Source organism: Marmota flaviventris, chromosome 15 (genome assembly GCF_047511675.1).
Source record: "Marmota flaviventris isolate mMarFla1 chromosome 15, mMarFla1.hap1, whole genome shotgun sequence".
In the NCBI taxonomy this organism is placed as follows: Eukaryota; Metazoa; Chordata; class Mammalia; order Rodentia; family Sciuridae; genus Marmota; species Marmota flaviventris.
The window spans coordinates 78079095-78100405 of NC_092512.1; positions in this window are offsets into that span (position 1 = coordinate 78079095).

Consider the following 21311-nt stretch of genomic DNA (forward strand, 5'->3'; position numbering starts at 1 on the left):
ATATATGCATAATATAGGTATGTAATGTACATATATGCACATATAATATTCTGTTGTTATTACGATTATATGTAACATGTAATACATGTACATATGTTATACACATATGTGTATTACATTTGTGTATATATATATTTCCATGATATATATAATATATATTTCCATGATATATTATGTATAAAAATGCCTTGGTACTATATGACTGCATTCAATTCAAGAAGAATACTAGTCACTGTGAGCAGCACCACACTGAGGTCTGAATTCATGATTAGGAATGAGAGTTGGGCATTGCTTTGCTAAGTTGTGGCCCCATCAAAGAGCATTTTAGATGCTTTACCAGATAGATTTAGTGGTCCAATCAAAGCTAGGATGAAGACATAGAATGAAAAAATCAGTATAAGACTGAGAGTCTTACCCATGACCTCAACATATTCTCTTAATCTAATTAAAAGAGCCACAGCATCATTTTTCTTTCAACAAATGTTGACTGATCACTTACCACCTGCCAGATGTTTCTTTGTTTTTTTTTAGTGAGGAGAAAGGACAGTACAAAGTCCTGCTCTGGTGGGGCTTACCTGCTGGTGGGAGAAGAAAGAAGGTAAATGAATAAATAAATAACAGTTGTCCCTTATTGAGGGAGGGGGGGGGTTGATTCCACGACCCCTGCCAAGGATACCAAAACCCAGGGATGTGCCAGTCCCTTCATATTGGGTTAGGCCTAGTATTTGCACATGATCTAAGGCACTCTGTACACGTCCCTCTGTACTCGTCCAGTCATCTTAAGATGGCATGAAGTATATAATATCACATAAACGATACGTAAATAGTTGCATTACGGGCAACTATTTGCCATCCAAGTTTGGTCGAATGTGCTGATGCGGAATCCACGAAGGCAGAGGCGGAGCTTGTTACCAGGTCACGTGGTGCTGAGCAGACGTGGAAGACAGCGATTGGTGGGACCTGTCGTGTGACCTCACGGTCTGACGTAAGGCAGAGAGCGGTGCACACAGAGAGTTCCAGAACAGGTAGGCGTGGGAGCGGGCTGCGGGTGCAGGCACAGTACCAGGAAGGCCTCAGTGACAATGTGGCGTCTGAATGAGGACCTGAAGGAGGGGCGCAGGGGTTGGGGTACACGGGGAGCCCTCCAGGCTGTGCATAGGGGCACCGAAGGGACTGGTGGCAGGGGGCACAGCAACCTGGACAGGTGGCCTCGAGAGCGACAGGAAGGACTCCTGTTTACCGCATCCTCAGATGGAGGGGAAAGGCGGGGTAGAAGGGAAGAGTGAGAAGCGTCAACCAGGTGAGAGTAGGGATGAACTTTGAAGGCAGGGCCAACAGAATTTTCCAAGGCATTGAACATGAGAATGCAAAGGTGATACGAAGTTCGGGAGTAATGAAATCGCCTTTCCTGGAAGAGAAACCTGGAGGAGTAGATTTGGGTGGTTGGGTGGGAGAATTGTGTGTGGATCAAGAGTCAATGCTGAACTAATGAAATTCAAAGTGCTGATTAGTTATTCAAGTAGATATGGTCGACCCACATGCAAAATGCACATGCATTTTAAAATATGTTCTGAATCCCTTTTACTGTCTGATATTTTGGTGCAGTTAATAAGCTGATTGTAGCTCACATTCATTTGCCTGGAAAATTATATTCAAATTGATTCAAGGACCCATGTATCCTATGGGTCTTTGTTTAGACAAACAGGGGATTCATGAGGAACTAGATTACTTTGGGCAGCCCTCCCTCCCCAAATTAAAAACAAAACAAAACCCACTAATAGGAACTTACACAGGCTTTTAGGGTATTTATCCTGTGTAGGTAGACATAGAGAATGTTCTCCAAGAATTCAACTAAAGCCTTGGAAAATGGTAATCTGTAAGGTCCAAATCCACATCTGTCTTTGGGAGACATTGAGTTTAATTTTGATTAAAGTTCCTCATTGTGCTGTGAATTTTTCTGTTTGAGAGGTTTCACTTGGAGGAAGAGAATTTCTATCAGCATTTATAATAACTATGGTATGCTCTTGCTCTGCATCCTGCTCTTAACTGGATAACAGTGTGCACAGAAAGCATAGTAGGAAAAATGGGGATGGACATATGTGCATTATTTTAAAAAACAGATTTTTTTTTTAGCATTTCACCCTGGATCAGAAGAGTTATCAAGGATTTTGGAGAATCTCAGTGTCTTAGAAATATGTTATTGTAAAATAGCAAAACTAATTGATTAAGGATTAAGAGAAAGTTTAAGTGAGAGAAACTAGATAATGGTAAGACTGGTAAACTATTCTGTTAATGCCTCTGAAACAAGTTTTGGTGTAAATGGAAGCATCTCCTTTAGTTTAAATTAAAATTTAAAAAGTTTATCTTCTTAGAATTATTCTTCTCCCACCCCAAATACTTTTCTCTTTCAGGAAGAGGAATGGGTAGGGCTGTTGATTCAGCTGTTTGTTTTGGAATAAATAAAATATATTTTCAATGGACTTTTGAATTATGACTTTAACTGAAAGTAGATTTATTAAGTCAGTGTCTATGGACTGATTCCATGTATTTAGGGATCCCACTTGCTTATTTAAAACATAAGTTTGGAGAGTTGAGACTAGGACTGAGTTTCATCATCCCTGCCTTTCCCCTTTTTATCCCCCGCAAAGCCAAAATAATTCCGAGTATATTTGCACCTGGCATTAATTTTTAGTTGAAATGTAGTTGTAAAATAAATAAGAGGGGGCAGTTTGCTTCCACTCTAAAAATTTTGGTGAAGGTTAAGTTATCAGTGATTCAAGCCAAACCATATTATACATGGCTATTCAATTTATAGAAATGGTATCCATTAAAAATTTTTTTCTGTGGGCTGCTAATTGCTATTTTCAGCCTACAATTTCTTGCAGATGATTTGTTTGAAACCATGATTGTGGCTTCTGCTAAATCCTTTGAAATTCAGCCCTTTAATCCTATGCTGTACAAATTGTTTTAAAAGTACTGATCTAATTAAGCAAATTGGTGCAAATATCACTTGCCAAGACCAAATTCTTTTTGTTTAATGGACACTCTTTGTTCACATCATAACTTTAATTAAATTCATGGATTATGACATGCACAATCATGCCTCAATCATCCATAGCATTGATGTCCATGAAATTGGAATGTATTTAGGTTTTCATGGCACAGAGTTGTTGCCCTGAACCTTACAGCTTAAAAATACCTCCAACCGTGCACTTATTTATTGTTGTTTGTTGAGTCTCTGTAGAACTTTTGTCTCTATGGACAGAAATTGTCCAATGACATATAGCTAATAGTTAGAATGATGCACTGAGGAATGATCACAACAGTATCTTTTATACTCACCCAGTGTATTTTCATTTCAGATGTTGTATTTTTCATCTTTAGAAATTCTAAGAGTCTTTTATATCTTCTTTGCTCACTAAATTACATTCATGTTTCTCTCTAGGTTCTTGAGTATAAGAAACACAACAACTGTTTTAGCATTCTTATCTGCTAATTCCATCCCCTTTGTCATTTCTGAGTCGATTCTAAATTAATTGATCTCCCAGACATATTACCCTTCTTTTTTTTTTCTGGTAAAGTTTGATTGCATGTCAGCTATTACTGTCTACATTGTGACTGGCAATGTTAGTCATTGTGATTGATGTTTGGTGCTGGTTTTTGTTGTGTATCTTTAAGTAGTGTTGGACTGGGTTCTGGGTGCAGTTACTTATAACCAGATGGATTCTTTCAAGGATTGCGTTTAACCTTTGTAAGGGGGAGTCTAGAACAGCCTTTTGCTTAGGGCTAATTTAGTCCCATTTCAAAGGCAATGCTTTTCTAAGGATGTTGCTCAGATTTTAGGAAGGCTTTCCACTTTGGCTAGTGGAACCACAAACTTATTTCCAGCCCTCAGCTTTCTAACTGCTTGTACTGTTCTGTATAGTTTCGTCTTTTGTAGGGATCAGTACTCAACTGAGGATTTGAGGGGCGTTTTAAGTCTGCAAACCTTAGGAACAGTGTCCATGAGTATCCTTCTTCCTGATGCTTGGTGAATTCTACTCACCTCCTTCCAGACTCAGAACTCTGTATTCTCGGCCACGCCAAACTCTCAGGCTTCTATCTGGAGGTTCAGAAAGTGCTTTTCACCGTGTCATTGCCCTGCATACCTGTTTTCTTCTGTCTGAACATTATTTCTTGTGCTCTGTGTGGGTTTCTAGTTGTTTAAGGTGGAAGGACAAATCTGATTGCTGTTAATTTTGGCCAGAAGAGGAAGTTATATGCTTTGTGTCTGATAATTTGCCTCACATACTAAGCTGATGAACTAAGGAATTCAACAAATGCTCGTTGAGTACATGCTAAGCTTAGATGTCAGGTTGAGCACTCAAGAATTAAAGAAAAATCAAAATTTGCACTTATTTCTCTAATACACTCAGATAAACAGGAGGCAGAAGATACGGGATGTCATAAAAGAGATAATATAAGGATATAAAGGGTGAAATAGGCTGACTGGATTAAGGAGAGCACACGCATGAAAACATAAGAGAATGAAGAGAATTGATGTAGAATGAAGGTGTATGGCAGGGTGGGGAACAGGGAGAGGCTAAGGCAGGGGGGTCATTAAAGCACTGGGGAGTGACTTTAATAGAGCTGTGTTAATGCCTGCCTCTTTGATTTTTTATTAGAACATTTCATGCTCAAGAGAGACAGTTTATTTTCAGTGCCATATCATAACAATAACATAGATTCTTAAAAAAAATCTGTTTTTTAGAGTTTGTGGTAGGCTGAATAATGGTCTTCCCGTGTATGTCCATGACCAATCTCTGGAAATGTGCATGTTAGTTTATATGGCAAAAGTCACTCTGCAGCTGTGATTAGGTTAAGGATCTCGAGTGGGGGTTTATCCTGGTAGACCTCATGTATTTACATAGATAAGAGGATGGCAGGAGTCCCCAGAGTCAGAGGAGAAAGGAATGTAATAATGGAAATAGAAACTGGAGTAATGTGCTTGGAAGATGGAAGAAGGGGCCACAAGCCAAGGAATGCAGTTGGCCACTAAAGTCGAAAAAGGCAAGGAATCCAATTCAGAGCCTCTAGGAGGAAGCAGACCTACCCACACGTTGATTTAACTCAGTGAAACTGAATTTAAAGTTGTGACCTCCAGAACTGTAAGATAACACAATTATTTTCCTTTAGACCATTAAATTTTATAGTAGTTTGTTACAGCAGAAATAGGAAACTAATACAGATTACATATTCAAAATAACAAAGTGTCTTGGTTATTTTTTTTTTTTTAATATCTAAATGAAACAGAAGAAAAGAGGATGAGGAAAGAACATATGAAGTTACTTGTATTGGGCTTTTTCTGTATTGTGTTGCTTTACCTTGAAGTCTATTTTGGAGTTTCTACACAGAATGCATTATTGGACCCAAAGGAAAATAAGGAGGTTACTGACCAACATTGCCTCACCTTTTAACTCTGTAAATTTGTGGACTGTTTAGAATCGAGGTATCATTTTCTGATCCTTCCAAATCAATAATTATTGTTATTCTAGACAAAGTAAAAAAGGTATAATTTAAGGAATAATAGTTGACCATTCTGAGTGTTTGATAGGATTAGCTTATTTAATCATGACAAAAAAACTATAGATGGATATAATATTTCTATATCTCATTTTGCAGACATAGAAACTGAGGGTTGGAAGAGTTAAGTACCTCATCCAAGGTCACCCAAATGAGATGAGTTAGAGCTACTTTTGTCCTCTACTCTCCTGCCTCAAGAGCCCAATTAAAGAGGCAATCAGAAATCCATCTGTCACAGAGTTTGTTTATAGTCTTTGAGGACAAGCTTTATGTGAAGGTAAGTAATCATGGGTAACCCTGCTGAGAACAGGTTTCTCCTAGCCACTCCGCCAAACAGGCAAATCTGTTTTCTGAAATGACAGGGATTTTTCTGAACTCTGTGCTGTGTATCATGAGATTCAACTATTTGAAGCAAGTTGACTTATTACTTGAATTAAAAGAAGATTCAAGTCAGATGGACAGCTCTTTTTTATCAGATACACTGTGTGGACTCAGATGGAGGGATGACTCAATGTTGCCTAATGCCTGTCTTGTTAAACGTACTAATGCAATTCTCTGCCTAGATGGTTAAGACAACCATGTGGATAGGTGTTGTACAATAGAAATATAATGTGAACCACAGACATAAGCTACCTATGTCATATAAAATTTTTTACTAGTCACATTAAAAAAAGAAAATGGAAAAGATAACATTAAAATATGGAACTCAGTATTATCAAGATATTAGCATGTCAGCAATCAACATAAAAATTAGGTAGGATGAGTTACCTACTTTATTTATTCACACCACATCTTTAAAATCCAGTGTATATTTTGCACCTATGGCACATCTGAATTTGACTGAACTATATCTCCAGTACCAAAACTGCATGGACCACAGGCCACCATATTGGGCTTCGCAGTACAACTGAACTCTAAGTAGGTCATCAGACATCTTGGTGTCCAGTGACAGCCTGGAATTAAGGGAAGATAGAAATTCTCTTGCATTTTCAGGTTCCCAAAAAGGGAATGTGCTTTGCAGTGACCAATGACCGTCATGGTCTGTGTGTTTTGGCCATTAGAGAAAAGAGCCTTATATTCTCTGTTGCTCTGGTGTGGGAGGCAAAACTGACCTCTATAACTGCTCAAACAGAAGTCCCTACATGTGTAGCTGTAATTATAACAATGAACTACCTAGTGACTACCTAGTTCAACCTTGCTGAGAAGCGTAGTGGTGTTTTGCTAGATTTCAAGTTTGTCTTTATGTTGAGTGTGTCATAGTCATTGAACTAGGACACTCCCAACAGTAGAAATGGCAGAGTGTGTGTGTGTGTGTGTGTGTAATTCATGAATGTTAAAAAATTGGAAGATGATGTTTCTAGTTAGGGCTTCTGAGAGCAGCTATAGATGAAGCAGCACTCCAACAGGATGGGATAAAGGCCTCTTACTGGGACCTCCCTCACCCCACCAGTTCCTTCCGCAGTTTTTTTTTTTTTCCTCTGTGAACCTACTTCATTTACTTGCTTGTGGAGGATGAGCTTCACCCTTTACCAATAGCCTTTCAGTTTGTCCTTTCACAGGCGAGAGCATTCTCATAGAGTATGGCTCCTGTAAGGGAACATAGGAGAGAACAAAATATGGCTTTTGCCTTTTAGTTTACTACTAGAGGTGGAAAATTATGAGTTGCAGAAGAAACCCTTGCTGCAGTTGAACCTATGAGATTTCAAGTGATTTTCTAATTAATACTGATGCAAACAACATATCTGATTAAAGATCCCAAAGGCCCTTAGTAAGGGATAGTGTCAAAGCATCTTAGGGTTTGAGAGCTCCAGCAACTAAAATATTTTTTTAATCACTTATGCCAAAGGAGATAAATGATTCATAGAACAAAATAGAACATTCAGAATAGACATGGATTCAAAGAGAGAATTAAGAATACATTAAAGGATATTTAAAATTCCTGGGGAAGAGAAGTTTGTTTATACTGTAACTGTCTAGGTATTTGGGTACAAATAAATTTTGATATTTATCTTGTTTCTTATATCAAAATAAATTCTTGCTAGACAAAAAAATTTATATATTTTAAAGAAATGGGGATTTTCCTGAAATGGGATTGTTCCTGAAATGTCTAGGGAGTAACAAGTAAATCATTTAGACTGTGTGCTGAGATCAGAATCAAGAGTTCTGAAAAACAAGGTTGATGTTGCAGGTACAAGGCTGTTTATAGATAATCGTGAATGCTTAGTTGAAGAAAGGAGATTTGGGCTATTGGCCACGGGATGGATAGTCCTGGGTATGGCTGTGGTCCAGGAAGATGATCACTCGTTTGACATGTTAGCCTGCTGTATTAAATTCTTAGATTGCATTATGGAGCTCCTAAGCACATCATGATTCTAGAATCTCAGCTTTTCTATGAGAACCTTTCATTTGTCAAGTTTTTTATGTGTTGAATGAGTAAAACTTCACTAACGAATGTTGTCAGAATAAAATGCTTATTGGTGTTGTTTCCAAAGATCACCATACAATTTTTTTTTCTTAATAGTCTACTGATTCCTGGAGATAAAGAATTTTCATGTATTTATCTCATATTTCCAATGTTGGTACAATGCTTGGCACATTTAACACCTATTTATACTCCCCTACTGTGCCCAGACACTAGCAGTGCTAGAAGACCCTGACTAGCATATCAGATGCATTCCCTGCCCTTGTAGAGCCTGTGGTCCTGTGGAGGAGACAGGCAACTAGAGGAGGGCAGCTGAGGATGGAAGGGGTCAACAGTGTCTTCTGTGCATGAGGACATGCACAGAACTTCCTTGGATCTAGGGTAAGGATCAGGAAAGAATTCCTAGAGAAAGTGTCCTATATTCCATGTGCCAGTCATGGGAGCTCCAGACTTGCTCTGGAAGGATCTGCTTTGGGATGCTGGTGCCAGCAATCCCATACTCACCTTGGTAATCTGACAGTGATCCCTGTTAGTTTCTGCCAGTAGGAGACACTAAAGTGAGACTGGCAGGCAGGACTGAGGAAGAGGAGGCTGTTGCTTCTTCTTGTCAGTGTTCCCTGGGAGTGGCAGTTAACAGCTTTCATTCCCAGGTGTTTTGAAATTACCCATATGCAGCATCCCCTAAAAGGCGAAACATACCCCTCCTTATTTGTCTCAGCTCCAACTTTGTGCTCCCCAATGTACCCCCAGGAAGCAGCAATCCAAGGAAACATCTGGCCAGTTAGCCAGTGCTGCCTCTGAGCTTCTCAATGCTGAAGATTTGTTCTTGTAGGCCTAGGGCAGGGAAGCTGCTTTTCACAGGCCTTATCTATGGGCTACTATAGTACTTTAGCCTTTTAATGTAATACCTGTGAAATGAATTGCCTGCATTAAATTCCTTCTGTTGACACATCTAGCATGGTTTCTGGTGTTTGGGTTGTATCTATAATTTTCAGGATTAAGGGTTTGCTATGTGAATAGCAGATTGGAAGACTTCCTGGAAAGGAGAAAAACTGTATTAATGTAGCTGAGTGACCTAATTCTATTTGCATCTTAGTGGGTGTGACTTAATAGGAAAATAAACTGGTGTAGAATAGGGTGGCAATAGGAAGTTAACTAGCAGTTATAGACATTCACCAGCTGCCACCCATTTGCCTAAGATTATTCCTGAGTAACTTCTCTTTCTTTATACTTCAGTCTATTAGCACCTATCCCCAGAGGGCTCTTTTTCAACAATTATGACTTAGTTTGATTGAGGTTTCATTCAGCACTGATTTTTTTTTTTAAACGTTCCCCCAAGTGGATTTGTATGTGTCCTCAGCCCTAGCTCTAGATCTGAGATCCTTACCCTCTACCCTGCTTGAGAATCATGGGGAAGGCTTTGCAAAGCACACATTGGAGCTTCTGACACAGTTATTCTGGAGTAGTTCCAGAAATTCATTTCTGGCAGGTTCTAGGTGATGCTAAACGTGCTGGTTCATGGACATAGTTTGAGACCCACTGATCTAGGCAGTTATTACACATGTGGGCCACAGTTGCCTTCCTGGTTCTCTCCTGCTTTATCTCCCTACATTCCATTTTTCATTATATTTGAGATTTCAGAAAAGTCAATTAGATCAGATGAACCTCTGTATTCCTCTTATTTCCTGCTTTCAGGAATTAGAGAGCTTCCAGCACAATTCAAGGAAAATCTAAAACCCTTTACCAGTCTGCACCACCAGGTATCTGGCCCTGCCTACCACTGGGAGCTCCTCTTAGTGCTCTGCCCCTCACCATTGCTCTCAGATCCTGCTGGTTTTCCTTCTGGTCAGTATTTGCTGTAGGCTTTTTCCAGCTTCCTCTTCACCACTGGATGTCCTGCCCTGAGTATTCCCAAGCCAGCTCCTTGTCAGCCAGGGCTCAGGTCAGTTGTTGTCTCCAACTTCCACTTGCAGAATTCACTCCCCATCTCATGGTCTGATTTAATTTTCTTCATAACACTTACCTTTTTCAATTAGTTGCTAGTTTTGTTCTCTCTCTTTCCCTCTTGGAATGCAATCTCTGTGAAATTAGGGACAAGCATCTGCAGCACCTAGAAGATGACCTAGAATCTTGGAGCCACTAGTAAATATCAGGTGAATGAACAAAATACAGTACTATTGTAAGGAAAAAATATCCAAGGAAAAGAGACAAGTACGCTTATATGTGTTTCAGTCTTCCTGGTTTGCCTGGGACTAGACTAGGAGATTCTTAGGATGTGCGAAATGCTGAAACCAGGAAAGTCTTTGGCAAGCCCAGTAGGAGTTCACCACCCCAATGCTTAGAGGTCTTCCAGCACTTGGTTATATACTAGCACTCTCCTATTCAGTTCCCTTATCTTCTTTGGCTTCTTAGACAATTGCAGCATTATAGAACCAGGTATGCTTCTTGAGAATGCATCCTGTGTTTTGATATTGCTTTCAGGTAAGACCAGAAAAAATTATTCTCAGTTTCTTTGCTTATCTCATCCTATTTGACAGTACTTGTTGTTAGGAAACAAACAAAAAAATCAAGGAGAGGTTACTTAGGTTGATATTTAAGGCATTGAGCTCTATACAGTTCAAGGACTTTTCAGGGTGGAACTTAAGGCAGGATCAAAATAGGCAAGAGAAAAATAAAGTAGAGAAAAATCAAATGGATGTTAAATGAGAGAAAAAGATCTGGGGGCCAAGATGGACTACCAATTTAGTGAGTCCTGCTCCAATCTAGAAAATAATGACCGAACAAGTTGTATAGTTTTGAACTGATAATTGTCATGATGAGGGCAACAAGTTATTTGGCAGTGGTTCATCTGCCTGCTCATATGATGATATTTGATTTTGATGAGCTGTTCTTTTCTCCTCTTAGATGGCCTAAACTCATTTATTCTATGCCCAGCTCCACACCCCAGTTACAGCACAAATTCACTGAGAATCTTATTTTTTCCTCTATAAGTGTGTTGGAGATAGGAGGAATATGTATTTAGTCCAGAATCTAGCATAAAGGTTTTGGGTTGGTAACTAAGTAAATGAATAAATAACTGAATAGGTATATAACATAGCAGTCCTTTCAAAATTTGTCCCATTACTTCATTAAAGATGAATATGTTTTATATACTTAAATGCTGAGATGTTTTCTGAGCCATTTTTTCTACCCATAATCCTAGTAAAAATATAGATTAACACTTCCTGTGGGCCAGATGTAGTGACAGATTTCTTACACTCATTAACTCATTTGAAATAGGTGCTATTATTAATCCATTTTATAGATGAGAAACTAAGCATTAGCAAGGATAAGTAACTTGCCCAAATTACCTAGCTAAGGACTGCAGCCTCTGTCAGCTGATTCCAGAGGTAGATCCCATATCTTTGTTATTTATGTAAGCTATCATCACAGAAAAAAGTGACCTGGGATCTTCCCTTCCACAAGTCCCAAGTGAATTTAAAATGTTTTCTGTGCTTTAGTCTCAAGTAATTTTGCAGTGTTAATGCCAAGTAGCAATTCCTCATGTTTTGAACAGTTTTATCATTTTGAAGTAAACACAGTCATTGCTCTATTTTGATGCAACTAGGACATTCAGGTGCCATTAGAGAGCATGCTGCATTTTGCATGAACTGTCTGTCATGTGCCTAATCTCCACCTTGGCTTGTGGCATCATTAATTTTTTTTTTTTTTACAAAGCATTAGTAAATGAAAGTGCTTTTACAAATCATTCTCTATAAGCCAAAGCATTTTAAAAAATAATTTGCTCAACTTCAGAGAGGTGCAGCCCATCAAATATAAGACTGGCAATTAATGCTCATTGTTTGAATGGTCCTGAAATGATTAGAGGCTCCCATGAGGGAGAAATTTGAAGTGGCCACATTTGGTACCAGGTGTTTGAGTAAAGGGTGTTATTTGTCTTGAGATGTAATTGGGGTCAGCTACACAATAAAGAGGTTTAAACTTTATGCCTCAGCTATTATTACTGGACCAACCCCAACCTCTTTCATCAAACTCTGGCTCCATTACCATCACTAACAATCGTTTTTTCACTGGGAGTTATCAATAAGATTATAGCTATTGTCAGAATCTGTTAGCCAAAAATGACTGACTCAGCATTTGAAGTTCAACAGCTGCAGAGTTTATGTCATTCAGGAGGACTCCTAAAATGCAGTTGTGTGTGTGTGTGTGTGTGTGTGTGTGTGTCAAAGTAATGTGTAGTATGTGTGTATGTTAAGTCATGTACCAACACAATGAAAAATGGTTGTGGATTTCTGAGGAATCGTTCAGCTGAATTTGGAGGGAGCAATCCTTTTAGCAGAGGAGATTGAATTGGTTACTATCTGTAAAAAAATGCAGGAGAAATGAACGAGGAGTTCAAAATCTAGAAGCCACAAATACCATTATTATATTAAAAGTATAGGAATAGGCCAGACATGGTGGCACACACCTGTAATCCCAGCAACTCTGGAGGCTATGGCAGGAGGATCCCAAGTTCACAGTTAGCATGGACAATTTAGAGAGACCCTGTCTCAAAAAATAAAAAGGACTGGGGATATGGCTATTGTAGAGCATCCCTGTATTCAATCCCCACTACCCACCACAAATACTCCAGGTATTATATTTCTACCCCTGAATATAAGGCATATACAGGTTATATAAAAATGATGACAAATAAGTTGAGATCTAAACCTGAATAATTATAAAATCTGAGTATATTTTTCAAGACAATGACATGCAGCTGCACAGATATTTTTCCAGTTACCTTTTGGTGACATTTTGTCATTTTTAGTAGTCTAATGTAATATGAAAATCCTGAATGCATTGGTTACGTATCGGCTTAGTGTATGAAATATAATTGTCATGAAACAGATTCTCTTCCTACATTAGGACCATTTAAAAAATTTGCCTAAATGCTTATGGTTTATGAATTTCTGTTATGGAAAACTCTTTCCAGCTAAGATTATTTTAATGGCTCTCACTCTAAACTAAGTCTTCACCATCTGTTCTTAATTTTATTCTAAATGATAAGAGAAATTAATTTAAATGCATCATAAAAGTGCTATTTTATGTTTTTAACATCCCTGTCTGGGTCTTGACTCTCAGTCTAAATGTATGTTGGCGATCTCCAAAAACATCTGGGGTAGGGTAAAACAGCTGTCCTTTGACTTCTGATTTGGAATACTTCCCAGAGAAGACAAGAAATCATTTTTAAATTACTGTATTACAGACTGACACGCCCCCTTTTTCTTCCCTGTCTAAAGTGTGCCATCACCAGTGAACTATCAAAGGGGGAGTAATTTTAATATAATGCTACTAAGACTTTATATTGACTTTTTATACTCAGGGAGTTTTCTTCCCCTTGGTATTTTTAAAAAAATATCAGTGCTTGAAAATTTTGTTGATGATTGATTTTATATGCTTTTTGGTCAAGTGTTAGGCATCACCATTTCTGGAGCCTGGAGAGGTTGGTGATAGTCACAAGTGTCAGCAGGAAGTTTCAGATATCTGTGAGGTCACAAGGGAAGGGTGATCCATGCAGTGTCACATCTTAGCAATTGACAGTGTCAGCAAGGGCTCATTGTGAAAACTGAGAAAGGACTTTTCAATGAGACCACTATAGCTAGGACATAGCCTGTGCCGTAATGTTGCCCAGGGCATTTCCCAACTTCCATTTTCTTTTTGTGCTGTGGAATCACCAACTGTGATAGGTGGCAGAGAACATAAACTGTAAATTCATTACCTTGCACAGTGACATTATGGCAAGTTTGACTTTCTCATGATAGACTTGGGGAAGATTCACAGCTGTTTTTGAAGCTGTGGGGACCCTGACAATATTACTTAGCATCAGTGTCCAGAACTATCAAGGGATGTGTTCTCTGTGGCAGTGAAGACACCTCATGCCTGGTACGGGAGCTGCTCCCATGTAGAACTTGTGACAGGGCACCCAGGGGGCCTGTACTCTCATAGGCCAGCTTCAAGTGCTCCAGTTACAGAATGGCATTTCTTAGGTCTGGCTTCTTGATGGAAGGACTTAGCATCATCAGTTCCTTCATATAGAATTCCAAGGTATTCAGTGACATTCACTGCAGTGAATAGGTGCAATTTGCACCTCTTCTCAAATCCTTGCGTTTAATTCTAGGTTTTCCCTGGAAATAGAATGACTTGAGACAAAATGAGTGCTACTAGCAGCAGGCAAGCTGAATGTCAATCATGATGGACAGGATTTTGAAAGAGAAGGCACGGGTAGGGTGAGGGGTGGAATAGCTTTTATTAAAGGTCATTGAATGATTGGAGTATTAAAAAAATGATGCAACTTGCATAAAAGGAGAGAAATTCCTGCTAAATGACTAACCAATATTACTTTAAAATGATTATGGAATATGATACTGTACTCAATAAGTAGAACAAATACCATGATCAGAAATTAATTATATTAAGTACTGAAGGGGCAGTGAAATTAGAAAATTGGGAGAAAGAAAACAGAAAAGGTCTAGAGAAAGGAGAAGTTTTCACAAAAAGTGTTAAGGAAAGGGACGAGAGTTATGGATGAGGAATGGCAGGAGAGAGGCCATTCTAAGAAAGTGTAAGTTGACCTATTTTATAAGTTCAGTACTATACCCAGTTGTCCACCGGGGTGTGGACAATCAGAAGATTGTTATCACTTTGTTTATTTATTTAGTGGTACTATGGATCCCAGGGGCACTCTACCACTGAGCTATATGCCTACCTTTAATTTTAATTTTGTATTTTGAGATAGGCCTTGCCAAGTGGCCCAGACAGGCCTTGAACTTGTGATTCTCTTGACTCAGCCTCCTGAGTTACTGGGATTATGGGTAGGTGCACCATGCTTGGCTGTTTTCACTTTTTATCTATTTTTTTTTCCTTTTGTAGATTGACTTTGCTTACAGATGCTAAGCTACTCCAAAACTTAAACTTTTAGAACAGACATTAAGAATTTAAATGTCTTTGGTGGGAGGAAATAAGAGTGAAGCTTTTATTTTGTAAAACAAAACAAACTCAACTGCTAGAAACAATCACATTTTACCAAACTGTAATTTAAACACAAACTGTGCACACATACACAGACATTGCTGTTTTTTTAATAAAGAACTAGAAATCTGACATTTGACTTCTAGACCAAGATCTCAAAATCAGGTCTCCCATTTTCTATTGTGAGGCAAGTACAGAATTCAGTTTTGACTCCTTTAATTTGGAGAGATTTAGATTAATTTGTTATTATGCTGGATAAGCTGCTGTATGCAAAGGCAGATACTTAAGCACATAGATACAATCTTTGTATAGATTTTTATTGTCCTGAAATAGGGAAAAAATATGGTATTTCAACATTATGCTTGAATGTTACTGTTTTGTTAGAGTTCGACAATTTCCATTTCTATCTTTTCATTCATTGGCTTATTATTATTTAAGAAAGGAAAAATCCCCATCATTTCAATAACTCTCAGTGTGAATTTGTTAAATTCACAAAATGCTATGAATATGTAAAACAATATGTAGTAGCTTTACTTGTTTTATTCCTAACTGGAAAGTTTCAGTTTTGCCTGGTAATAGTTTTTTGGCAAACTGTGTCTCCCTCTAGTGATACAAATCATTATTCTTTAAAAAATATAGTAAGTAAAGTTGATCCTCTGAAAGAAATATGTGTTCCAGTCCAGACAAAAGCATATTATTAAAAAATAAAGTTAACACACTAATACCTGGAGTTTGCTTGACTGCTATAGTGGAGATTTTATTTTTTGATATGGTTTTCAGTAGGTGTTCATTCTATATGATTATGCTCACTTTAGAAAAGTATTTGTAATGTTTGGCTCTCCTAATATATGCCATTTTGTTAGATAAAAAGACAGGCCACTTACCTATTAGTTGCTATAGTGGAAACAGGGAAATACTGTAGTATTCTGGACTCCAAAGGATAGAAGCAAATTGGGTGTCCTGGCTCCTGCCTAGAGGCCCCAGCTACTCTGAAGATGATTTGAGCCCATAAATTTTGATCTGCTGGCTGATATGGTGATGTCTCTTCTTGAAAAGAAGTAAAAAGGAGCAGAAACTGAGTTTACTCTTGGCTGATAGGGTGTTTTAAAACTGCAGAGGTAGATCCCACTCATCCCTCACTCCTGAATATCCACTCACTACAAGCTAGATGCTGAAGCTACTCAGGTGAACAAGTCACAGCCATTGTTTGCAAAGTGATGTCACTGCAGGACTCTCCAGAAGCATTGAAAAAAAAATGACCTATACTACTTTACCACTTAAATATTTTTTTCTAGAGCGTTAATTTTGGGACTAGGGCGGATCTACCCTGGACAGGCAAGCCTGACACATCTGCACAGAGGACAGTGTCTGGGGTAGGGGGCTTCGGAGACCTCCCCAAACAAGGCAAGAACAGATGTTGGCTCAGGCTGATTCAGAATTAAACAAATCCATCTAGATAACCAGGATCTGCTGCTTTAAAATGAAAGAGCTCAGTTTCAAAAGTAAATATAACAAGACCTCAAATCTATGGAGACTGGCCCTGGTGGCTTGGGGTGGGTGTTGAGGGAATGTGAGGTGGGAGTAGTTAGAATGGAGGGGCATGGTCCCATACAGCTCAGCTCCACACAGAACCCTTGAAAGGCAAATGAACCTCACCTTGATTTCCAGTGGAGTCATTTGCAGTGAAACCTGCAGGCAGACAGACTCCGAAGGCCGAGGAAGACTAAGTTAGCAAAACTCTGCAGCATAGCAATTAGGAGTTGAGTGGGGTCCTGGTGTCTTCAGTAGCCCAGGGACTCAGATGCTCAGGGGTTCCCATCCTCTACTCTCATAGGCTTTCTGGAGTATAGTTACTTTGAGAGAGACTAGAAGTATTAAACAAGTGTCATTTCTATTATCTTTAAGGGTTGTATTGGTGAGGGTTCTCCAGAGAAACGGATCCAATAATATAGGTCTCTGTATATCACCATTCATCTATCTATCTACCTACCTACCTAACTACCTATCAGTCATCTGTCTTTTAAGGAATTGGCTCAGGATGGTGACAGTTGGTGGATAGAACAGAGACCCAAAGAAGAGTTGATCTTAACAGAATTCCCTCATACCTGTCTGTGCTCAGATTTTTTTTTTTTTTTTTTTTTTTATCTTCAGGGATACCAGTCACATTGGATTAGTGCCCACTATTGTGACCTCGTTTTAACTTAATTAGCTCCAAGATGATCCTATCTTTAAAAACAGTTATATTATGAGGTACTAGGGGTAGGACTTCACATATGAATTTTGGGGAGACACAATACAGTCTATAACATAGGCACATGAAATATTTTTGTTTTAAAAATGATTTATAAACAAATTACAGTGACTTCATGTTTTAGTTTTAGGATGGTTTAATATTAATGCCTGTACTATGTTAGGGCCTTTGTAATAACTAATTTAATAATCTGTTATTAGTTAGGTGTTATTGTTATGCTCAGTCTGCAGATACTGAGGGAAGCACACAAAGGTGAAGAAGTACTTGCCCACTGATGTGGTCAGGAAGTGGAAACCCAGGCATTTGGGTACCAGGCAGGCATTGTAGCCAGCCAACCACACCAGGCATTGTTGAACAGTCCCCAAAGTGATGCTTTTAAACTTAAGGTCAAAATCCCTTGGGGGCTCTCATTAAAATGCAGATTCCTGGGCTCAGCACCAAACTTACTGAGTCAAAATTCCTGGAGAATTGGGAATGAGGGTATAGTCTGTATTATAACATTACCCCTCCAGGGGCTTTTATGTTCACAAAAATTGGAGAAGTACCAGAATTATTTTGAAGATTTATCTAACTCTCCTTCTTTTAGTTTTTGATCCCAGTGTTCAGTGGCCTTTCCTATTTTGTAGGTGGGACTTTTGGGGGAATTTATTTACTTATTTAACTAATATTCACCAAGCAATATTGCTAGGTTCTGTGGGTTTACAAGGGTAAATCAGATGTGAAATTTCTCTTCAAAGACCATATAATATTATGTTGATATTATTAGGTTTTGAAATGTTCTTTCAAATGAGAAATATCTGTACCTCATTCTATTTTTAAAGGTTCTATTTTTCATAAATGTGAGTGCTTCTTCTATTAAGGAATGGCTCTATAAATCATGTATTTTAGTTAACTCTCTTAATTTTCTGGTAAGAAGGTGAATAACATACATTATTATCTGTAAACAATCAAGACTATGTTTTTGAGAGAAGAATAGTAAAAAAATGTAGGCCAGCTGCTGCTATTATTCAAGGCTTTGTATTGCTCTTGGGTTTTTGTGAATGTATTGAAGTGTGCAGGTGTGTGTACGTTTGTGATCCAGATAAAAATGTTAAACCTATCATTAAAATTGTTTTAAAAAAAACCTCACATCATCCTTTTTATGAGGAGTAAAAATAAATTCACTAGTTCCTAATGTCCTTCCTCTAAAAAATATGGTGGGAGGGATGTGGTTGCCTTTTTCCCTTTACTACTGGGTGCCTTTGAGTTGGAGATAGTACTGGGTCACAGATAAGCAGTGGCAGAATGCCAGGTCTTCTGTGCATGGAGGAAGTGTTCAGTCTGCTGTGGATGATACCATCTCCAGGGGTAAGTTCCCCTGTGGTTACAGAGTGTGTTGCAGAATTTAACCACTTCTACGAAGACCTCTCCTCCCATTCTCCTTCTTCCTCCCCACATTTTTCCTTCTGTGATTATGATGAAGTTCAACATATGGGTAGACATTAACCAAATATCCAAATATCAACTGCCCATAGCAGAAGGGGGCGTATGCATTGACTGAATTAATGAATATATTCTTGTTTTTCTTTCTGTGTAGATGTGCAGTGTGGTAGAGGGTGAGGGTAGAAAGGCAGGAAAAGTGAGTGAATTTTCTTCTTTTCCTAAGCTCCAAGACTGTTTTAACCAAGATTCTGATACTGTGACACACACCAGAGATAAATCAACTTAGAGGGAGGAAAGGTTTATCTTGGCTCACAGCTTCAGTATTTCAGCCCATTGTAGCTTCACCATATTGCTTTGGGCCTCTGGTGAGGCAGTACATCATGGTGGGAGGACGGGCACAGGAGGTCTGTTGACCTCATGGCAGCTGGAAAGCAAAGTGAGGTCGTAGTGGTAAGAGGGGGGGCAAGGGTATCCCCTTCAAGGGCATGTCCCCAATGGCCCAACTTCCTTCCACTAGTTCCCACCTGCCACCTTCCAGTAGTGCCACAGACTGGCAACCAAAGCATTTAATGATTGGCTTTGGGAGATGTTTAATATCCAAACCATTACAGAGTCATTCCAGTGAATTGGGGTGAGCATTGATATCCAGGAGTAATTTCCTTGAAGGGTCTGTGTAGCTGTGGCCACAGGGTGTGAATCCAGTGAATGCTTTTTGTATTCAATTAAGGTTAATTGTCAGGTTTTTGTTTGTTTGTTGGTTGGTTGGTTTGGTTGGTTTCTGCTGTTTTTACTTTAATTGTGAATGGGCTTTTTTTTTTTAAATATCATATCACACATATCAACCCCTCATCTAGCTAGTTGATGGCAAGGGGCCTGGAACTCTCCCTTGAGAGGCTCTTCCTGCCACATCACAGGACAAGTTCTGACTTTCAACTAAGATCTGGGCTGTTACCTACCTTCAAAGGCAAAGGAAATAATTTGGGCTTACAACAAATAAATATAATTAAGAGCAGACATATAGAATCTTTCCTCTCAATTCTGTTCATTAGTTCAATTTGCCTTTGGGTTGGCTAAAACTCAGAGTATGACACATTTGCTTTATATTTTGTAACATGTTAAGATCTTGAGTGAAAAATCTTAATTCACTACTCAGAATGACTGAATTAACCTTTTGAAAAGATCTTCATTTAAAAGAGGAGCTAAGACAAAAACAAAGCTATTTTGGAAAATCAGAATTTTTTTTTGAGTAAAATGGTATTATAGAATGATTGGTGGGCTTCTTTTTCCATAGGAGAAAAATATAGAAATTCACTTTTCTATAAAAGAGTGCTGTGACTGGAAAGTGGAAGTACATCCCAGGTGTATTAATGTGCTGTATGTAGATTGGAGAGTTTGGGATCTTGTGTAACTTATGAATCACATGCTTTTAATTTTTTCCTGGAAATATTCCATGAGGCCCATTTTTCCATTCATAAAAGGAATAGTGACACAAACATGGAAATAAATTTAAAGATGAGGCAGCCATAGTCTCAGAAATTAGGAGGCCACTGAGTGGACGTGAGCACAGCTGGGGACCCATGGTGTTGGGGGCCTGTGGCCCACCTTTGTGGCCATCCTCCTTACACCCTGAACCTGCTTTCCAGAGCTTCTTTTCTTGAATATACCTTTGCACATGCCATCCCTATGTCAGGGAAGAATTCTGTTCCCTAGGTAGTGCTTACTGCTTTCACCGTCTCTTGGCTTATTTAATAATTGATCCCCTCCCAAATCCTCCACGGCTAGGTCGCCTCTGACTCAATGCTGTTCTAAGCAGCATTGGTTTAGTTTACCCGTTTGTAATGCTCAACCTAAAATTGATCATTGATTCTAGCTTTTCTAGGAGGATGTGGAATAAGCCCCATCTTTGCCTTTTCTAGAGTACAAGTTCGAAAGCCGTATTCTAGAGCTCAGGGTTTCTTTGGATGGGATTTAGGTCTACTGCCGGGTGAAAGAGAAATTGAGTTTTCTGGGCTCCCATCTCCACATACTTTAGTCTCAGTAGTAATGAGATTAACTAGCATGTAGCCAGCACTTATTATGAACAGGCACTGTTTCAAGCACTTTACACCTTATTTCAATTCCCATGACAACTTAAAATGGGAAGTATGGTTGCCATCACATAGGGGAAACTAAGGCACAGGACAGGCATGTAGTTTGTTCAGGGTCACACAGTAAATGCAGAGTTGGGTTTGAAGTCAGCAATCAGGCTCAGTTAGGCTCTAAAGGGCTATAGTTTAACACCTCTCTTACCATGGCAATTTGGCTTTTGTATATGTTAAGGTCACAGTTCAGCATTTGAGGAGAATGCCTGCTGCCATAAAAACTTAGAAACTGCCTCACTAGAGTGTGCCTGAGTATCCGGGCTCTTCTCAAGCAGCATTCAGTGGAGGTAAGTTTTATTTCCATGGACCTAGTGTTGAATCATGAATTTGACAACAGTTTTTGTGTAGGTGTGTGCAGACGTATAGAGCAACACTCAGTTGGGAACAGCCTTGGCCTGATGGAGAAAGAGAAAGGAGCTAAACTACTTGGAGCATCTTCACATGCTGGCTCTGGGCCTCATCTGTATGGAGGGTGGCTTTTGGTCCTTTCTCCAACAACCTC